The 7,804-nt window shown below is 52.8% G+C and overlaps 1 long non-coding RNA gene across 1 annotated transcript; it reads left to right on the top strand.

Moving 5' to 3' along the window:
• The first annotated feature begins 6 nt into the window (after positions 1 to 6).
• LOC107141668 lies at positions 7 to 1,384 on the top strand. Its single transcript, XR_001503455.1, has 2 exons — positions 7 to 802; positions 965 to 1,384. It is a non-coding gene; the product is annotated as an uncharacterized LOC107141668 (long non-coding RNA).
• The last annotated feature ends 6,420 nt before the right edge of the window (positions 1,385 to 7,804 follow it).

The following is a 7,804-nucleotide window of genomic DNA, read 5'->3' as shown; positions in this document are numbered from 1 at the left end:
TCCATGCTGCGCTCCTCGCTCCGGGACAGATCCCCGGCGCCCGGCTCCCGCACGCCCGCACGCGCGTACGCAGGCCTCGGAGTCCGGCTAGCGCCCGCCCGCTCACCCGCCGGTGCGCAACTTCTGCCCCTCCTGCCCTGAGTCCTTAATGGAAGTTGGGTGAGAACCCGCTCCTGTTCATTCATGCCCCGCGCTGACGTCACCCAAGCCACGCCCCCAGGAATGTCTTTAAAGGGGCCGGGCTGGCATCCCGAGGGGAGGGAGGGAAAGTCCAGAGGGGTTTGGGTAAGACTTTGGGGCCCTCTGGACTCACCGGCGCCCCCCAGGCGCTCCAGTGTTTGCGTGTCTCAAAGCATCAGCGCCCCCATGCGCTAGTCCCCAGGGATCTCGGAATCCAGGATGTTCGGCCCAAACGTGCGCTGAGCCGTCCCCGCTCGTCCTTTGCCTTTTGTGACTGAACTCAACGTTGGCCTCAGTCTAGGCAGAAATGGGCCGGATGTCCAAGAAGTAGTTGCCTCCTTAGCATCAGTCCTGGGAGAGGAGGCCTGAAATAAACCGGATGCCTTCTATCTTGGGACCTCTAAAGGGTGCACCAGACCCTGGAAGGACAAGGAGAGTTCCTTTGTTCAGGAGCCTCTATGCTTACTGGGATCTAGGAGCAACCCTCTTCGGGGAACAGGTCAGACATGCCCTGATTTAATTCTCATCTAGGAAGCAGCCATCATTGTCCACACTTTTTTAGAAAAGGAAAACTCAGGCTACAGAGTTTGTACCCCATGCCCGAAGATTACATAACTCACAGGTAGTAGAAGCAAAGTTTGGATTTGGTGGCCTCCCCTTTAACCCCTGCTGCACTCTGGGAGGGTGGCTGAGCTTAACACCCTTCATTCCCTGACCCTGGCATGATAAAGTTGGTGTGTTCTGACACTTTGGAGGACACCTGCCTCCTGCCTGTCCCTTCCAGGGGCCTCTCCTCAAAGGTCCCTCAGACGTGAGTTCACAACCTCCCCTCTTGATGGAAGTGGCTGAGGAACAAATGGGAAATGTCCTCTCAACTGACTGCCCAGCCAGTGGCCACCCACCCAGCCGCCCCCAGATGCCTATTGCCTTGTCACCATTTGGCCAGTGTGAAAGGAACAGCTGCAGCTGGTCTGGTTTCCCAAGCTGCCCTCTGCTCGCCTCCTCTCTGACCCCAGCCTCTCCTCAACTCCCATGGACCAACAGCCATGCTGGGCTACTCAGGTACCCAGGTCCTCCTGCCAGATGTGGACAGCTTGGTCTTGGCCTCTGCCCTTGCAAAGCGGGTCTGGACATCTCCCCTGGAGGGGGAGAGGAAGGGTTAATTACAGGTGTTGGGATTAATTAAAGCCTTTGATCAAGATGATGAGAGGGGAGCCTTGGGCTTCCGAGAGTGTGTGTGTGAGTGTCCATGAGAGGAGCGATTGTGTTTGAGTGTGGATGTGTATAGGTGTAAGTACTGATATGTGTGTGTGTGTGGAGACGTGTTGGTGAGTGTGTATGCATTTGTAAGCGTAGACGCAAGTGTTGATTTATAAGTGTGTGTGAGAGTATGTGGTCATGAGAGGAAATGTATGTGTGTGTGAGTGTGTAAAGTTGTGTTTGACTGAGGGTGTGCATGTGGATATGGGTGCTGATGTACGTATCGTGTGAGAGGGTTTGTTCTAAATGTGTTGTGTGAGTGTGTCATGCACACAATGATTGAGTACTCAGGCTTGGAAAGGCTATCTCTGCTCTCTGAGCCTCAGTCTGCTCTTTGGGAAGCCTATCTGGGAGAGTGACTGTGAAGATCAGATAAGGTCATGTGTGTAAGCCACACAGGCGGGATGTCAGAAAGCGCCAGTTCAATCTCAGCCGTCATTACTGATACATGTGGTTCAGCAAAAGGAAGTCCCATCTGGAGAGGGTGGTTCATGCGGTGTGCACAGGGTACGTGCATGGGCACGTGCGTGTGCGTAATATGTGTGGTATGGTGAGTGTTCTGCATGTTTACTGGGCTGGGGACACTGGCTTATGGAAGACTTCATAGGAGTTGTTTGTAAGATCCTGCTTGTATGGGCTGGGGTTATAGCTCAGAGGTAGAGCAATCACCTAGCATGTGTGAGGCACTGGGTTCGATCCCCAACACCACATTAAAAAAAAAAAAAAAAGACCCTGCTTGTACATGTGTTACATGCCATTTGCAGGTTCTATGTGTTGGATGTGTCCAGCCCCCCAAAGCCTGGACCCACCCATGCTGGTGTCAGGCAGGTCCCCATGGCTGTGGCTTGTGTGCCCAGCAGTATGTGTTGGTACTGAATGGTGCTCACTTAACAGCCTGTGACATGAGCCTGTGGGAAGGAAGATATGTGAGGTGGCAGGAGGGTGTGGGGTGGGGGAAGCTCCCTGGCCCTTAGTCACCCACTTGTTAACTCAGCCTTCTTCTTTTCCTGTCCCAAGTCAGTCTCTGGCTCTGGGTGACTGGATGCTAAGGAGGAAAGTTCTCCAGTGAGTCTTATAAAGCGGCATGGAAATGTGGTATTTACTGTGACATAATCAGCTCTAATGGAGATGGAAATACCTATAAAGGCCCCGAAGAGCCCTCAGGGCCTAAGAGCCACTGCAGCGGGCAAAGCTTTGGTACAGGCAGGTAGAATCTGAGCGTATGTATGTGCGAAAGAGAGAGACAGACAAGGAGAGGAGAGTGCCTGCCTCATCTGCCCCTGCAGGTGCTCACCTCTGCTAGGACTTGGCTGGGCACAGATTAGCAGGCTGAACGCTGGAGCCTTGGTTTCACCCACCCCACCTTTGATCTGCGCCTGCCTTTGGCCAAGAGCCAGACACTATCAGAAAAGATGACTGCAGCCAAAACTTATAAAGTGCTTACTGCGCAGCAGGCCTGGTTCTCAGCACTTCTCCCACACTGAACCCCTTGGTTCTCATTACCCCTAAGAGGTGGGCACTGTTACTGTATCGGTTTTGCCAAGAAGCAACCTTGCTGGTGAAAGTTGTAGCCGGGATTCTAGTCTGGATCCAGCACACACCCTTGTGAGCATCTCTTTTGTCCACTGTCTCTGAATTCTACAGAACCCAAATGGCCACCCCCTGCCCACTCTACAGTCTAGGGATCACCTCTTCAGAGAAACCCCAGGGATCATGCCTGCCCCTGAGCCACAGGCTACATGCCAGTCAGGACTCTAGTCTCAGCCAAGTGAATTTTTCTTTGCCTTCTCGAGCCTCTGAACCGAACCTTATCCCTGACTCAACTGTGAAGATCCCTGGAGGCAGGGGATGAATCTCCCAGCCCTCTGCATTCCTGGCACTAGTCAGAATAGTGCCTCACTGGGTAGATGCTCACCTTCGATGATGACATTTTGAATCAGTTTCCTCCACTTACTTCAATCCATGTTTCTCAAAGGTCTGCTGTAATGCCAAGCCACTCCATCTATGGGAACTCATTTAATCCTCCCAGCAGCCCTAGAGGAAAACCTAATATTGACCCCATTTTGGAAAAAGTAGGGCTCAGAGAAGAGAACCAACTCACTTGAAGTTACATGACTCGTACACCACAGAGATGGCACGAGAGGGTTAAGTGTGTCTTGCCCCAGAGCCAGGTCTGCCTGCTCCTTTTGAACACACCATGTGCTTTCATGCTTGAATGCCATTGTCCAAGCTGTACCCTCTCCCTGGATCCTCTTTCCATCTGAGCAGCTCCCACTCATTCTTCCTGACCTGCTTTGGTGGAGCACAGGAGGATGGAGCCCCATAGTGTAGGAGAGTGCCTGGTCTATATTGTGCACCCAAGATAGTCTTGGCAAGTGGACGGATGGGTGGAGGGTCCAGCAGACCTGAATTCCACCATGTAACCAATTGTGTGACCTCAGCTGCATAGTCTGTAAAATGGGCAAGATAAAAATGGTTTCCACCCTCCAGGGATGCTGCTAGGATTACAGGAGATCATGTAGCTAATGCGCTTAGTTAGCACAGTGTCTGGCACTCAGTGATTGCATTAAATCTTAGCTATTGCTGCTTTTACAATCAAAAGTCACTTCTGAAAAGTCAACTGGGCTCCCTGGGGCCAAATAAATAGCTTCATCCTGCAACAAACTCTGCTCCCATAGTATCTTATAACTCCCTCCCCTTCAGGCAGGGAGCTCCTGGAGGAACAGAGGCTCCCTTTCCTCCATCTTGCCAGCCCCAGTGGTGCCTAACACACGGTTAGGTGCTCAGCAAACGTTTGCAGTTTGCGCGCGCACGCGGCGACTTTTGTGTTCAAAAGAACACATTCCGCAATTGCAGCAGCAAAATTCTGTCGCTGCAGCCAACACTTGGGAAGTGCTCACGACGGTTCTGCGCTGAACCCCTTTTCTCATTACCCCCGCAAGAGGTGGGCACTGGTTGCTCCACTTTCCAGGTGAGGTTTTGCTGAATAAAAGCTTTGCTCAGCACCGTGGGGTCCCCACTCCCAGAGATGAGGCGGTATGAGGTGAGGATGGAGGGAACTTTAAATGTTCCAGGATTGGGGGGGCGCGGGAGGAAACCCCTCGGTAATTGCGGGGCTTCCCCTACCCCTGCGCTGGATTAGAGGCTCCGCCGCTTCCTCTGAGGCTCGCTAGCGCTTCCTGGGCCCCTTTGAAGTGGGTTCTGGGCAAATCCTGCCCGCGGGGCCTGAGTGGGCGGGGCCTCCGGGAGGGGCGGGGCCTCCGCCGGACCCGCAGCCAGGTACCACCCCCAGGGTCTCGGGGGCGCCGGCTGCCCACCTCTTGATGGGCACTTTTCTTTTTTGTAGTCGTAGATGGACAGAATGCCCTTATTTGTTTGTTTTTACGTGGTATTGGACCGAACCCAGTGCCTCACACATGCTAGGTGAGCGCTCCGCCGCGGAGCTACAGCCCCAGCCCCCGCCGGGCTTCTTAGTCCCCTCCTCCAGTCCAGGCTCCTGGCCAGCGCCCCTCATTCCGCTCGGCCTTCCTTTCCCCATACAGCCACATCCCCCTCCCCTTCCAACTCAGCTTAGGCTTCCACTCCCTCCCTGTCCACCCGGACCCCAGGCCTTTCCCCAGCCTCTGAGTGTCTGGTCTGCAACCAGGTGTTTTAAAAAAATCAGAGCAAAAGCAGTGGCCACTTGTTGAGCCTGACTAGGTGCCAGGCTCTGGGCCCAGGGTACTTCAGCCTCACCTCATCCATGCGCACAAGTGCTGGGGGTGGGAGGACGACTCTGCCCCCATTTGAACTACTGATGAAACCACTGAAGTTCTGAGAAGTTGGGAGCTCAAGGTCAGGAAACTGAAAGAGCAAAAGTGTCTTCAAAATCTGGTTTTGGGGACTGGGGTTGTGGCTCAGAGGAAGAGTGCTCGCCTAGGTTGCGTGAGTGAGACCCTGGGTTCAATCCACAGCACCACATAAATGTAAAATAAAGGTATTGTGTCCACCTACAACTACAAAATAAATGTTTAAAAAAAACAAAACAACAACAACAAAAAAAAAAAAAAAACAGGGCCAGGGATATAGCTTAGTTGGTAGAGCGCTTGCCTCACATGCACAATGCCCTGGGTTCAATCCCTGGCCCCCAAAATAAATAAATAAACAAACAGCCAATGGGCAGACTCCTATAATCCCAGTGGCTGGGGAGGCTGAGACAGGAGGATCTAGGGTTCAAAACCAGCCTCAGCAACAACAGCTAAGCAACCAAGTGAGACCCTGACTCTAAATAAAATACAAAGTAGGGCTGGGGATGTGGCTCAGTGGTCAACTGCTCCTGAGTATTCAATTCCACCCCCCCCCCAAAAAATACACCTGGCTCTGAAGCTGATTGGATTGTCCATGCCTCACCTCCACCTGACCATATTCAGAATCTTAGGAGATGAAGTCAATCCAAGTTCTGGAGAAGGGATTTGCTGGAGGTGAAAGAGCTAATGTGAACACTAGAAACCTGGCTTCTGTTCCGCTCACCTTCTCAGTTATTTATTTCTCTGTCCCCACTGCAGCCCTTAAAGGCTGTCAGCTCTCTGGAAGGTGCTTCCCCACAATCTTGGGAATAAGGAAATTTGTAACACAGAAATAGAGCAATCCTGACCCCCCCCCCTCACCTCTTGCAATGACGGTCTCTCTGCCTTTACCCTGCCTTCACCCCCACCCCAAGGGGGAGGGCTGACTCCCTCTCCTCTTTCAGAGCCCTGTTAGAGGTTTAGCCCATCTGTGACACTTTTCCTGACCATCCTATTTAAAACAGCAACAGGACACAGGACCCCTCCCCCACCCTGTGCTCCCTGCCTGCCTTACTTCCTGATCAGTAGCTCATCATTTTAAACAGGTGTGAAGTCTGCATAGTTTACCATATTCCAAGTACAAAGCTTGGCATCCTGTCTAGAGGCCCCGGATAAACTCTGGGGAGAATAACTAGTGGGGTATTCCCACTGCTGCAAAGGTGGGGCCAACAAAGGGGGTGGAAGGTGGGGGGGGTGGAGGAGGCTCCAAAAGTGGCCTTTCCCAAGTCCCAGAATCCTCCACTCTTCCCATTGTGGCTGTGGGGCCTTCTGATGTGCTATGCCCCTACTTACCCTACATTATCTTATCTCATCCTCACGACACCCCCTGCGAGTAGCACGTTCCTCATTTCACAGACTGGGAAACTGAGGCTCACCCCGGAGAGGTAACCTGCTCAAGGTTGCACAAATAGGTGGCAAAGCCAGGTTCTAAAACCAGTTTAGCAGCTCCCCTGGCTCCCATTGTCACAATCATGGCCTCCTGAGCTCACTGCCATCTCTGTCTCCCCTGGTCCCCTCCCTAACACCTGGGGTCCCCTGAGCAAATGTGGGGATGAAGACTGAGACATGGTTGGCCAAGGACCAAGGACACATCTCTGGCTTCCCAGGGCCACCACTTGCTGTGAGACTCTGGTGATGCACTTCAAAGTTCTGAGTTTGGGCTGGGCATGGTGGCTCACTGTAATCCCAGAGGTTCAGGAGGCTGAGACAGGAGGATCGCGAGTTCAAAGCCAGTCTCAGCAAAAGTGAGGCACTAAGCAATTTGGTGAGACCCTGTCTCTAAATAAAATACAAAATAGGGCTGGGGATGGGGCTCAGTGGTTGAGTGCCCCTAAGTTCAATCCCGGTACCAAAAATAAAAATTAAAAAAAAAAAAAGTTCTGAGTTTGTTTTTTCCTCCAGCAAGTGCGGGTGAAAGTAATCCAATGCCCACCTTGTTGGGGAGACATAAAAGCATGAGAAACTTGGCATGTCGTGGGACACATGGCAGGTCCTCCCTAAATGTCAGCTGTGATTATTTTTATCACTGACATCATGCTAGGGGGCCTCAGGCTGGCACAGCACCTGCCAGGTGCCACCCGCTTCCTGAGTCCGGACAGTTCTGCTGCAAGCCTAGGTAGAGGTTGAAAGGAAGGCGGAAGGCGGAAGGAAGCTGCCCTGCCTCTGAGAACCCCCCCCCAAAACCTGCCCCTATAGAGCACTAGAAAGGCCCCATACATCAGGAAATCTGTCCCAGGTCCCCTTCCTGCTATGCTTCCTGGAGAAACCCACCAGGACCACATCCAGCCCAGCTGGATGAGAAGGTCCCCACACGCCAGGGCCTGATCACCAGGCCTGCACGCTCCAAGCCTACACAACCCTCTGGGAAGTGCTGTGAACCCAGCCACAGAAGCACCCTCATATGCCTGGGCACATACCCATGCATGTGCACACACATCTGCCCATGCACACTCACTCCTGTGTCCACAAGCAACAATCCTGAAACATGCACTTTCCTAATGACCAGATCTCAGGGATCATTTGGGGACAGATCTAGGGCT

Source organism: Marmota marmota, unplaced genomic scaffold (assembly GCF_001458135.2).
Source record: "Marmota marmota marmota unplaced genomic scaffold, marMar, whole genome shotgun sequence".
Classification (NCBI taxonomy): Eukaryota; Metazoa; Chordata; class Mammalia; order Rodentia; family Sciuridae; genus Marmota; species Marmota marmota.
The sequence above is the reverse complement of the archived record's forward strand: the minus strand, read 5'-3'. Positions and strand labels throughout refer to the sequence as shown.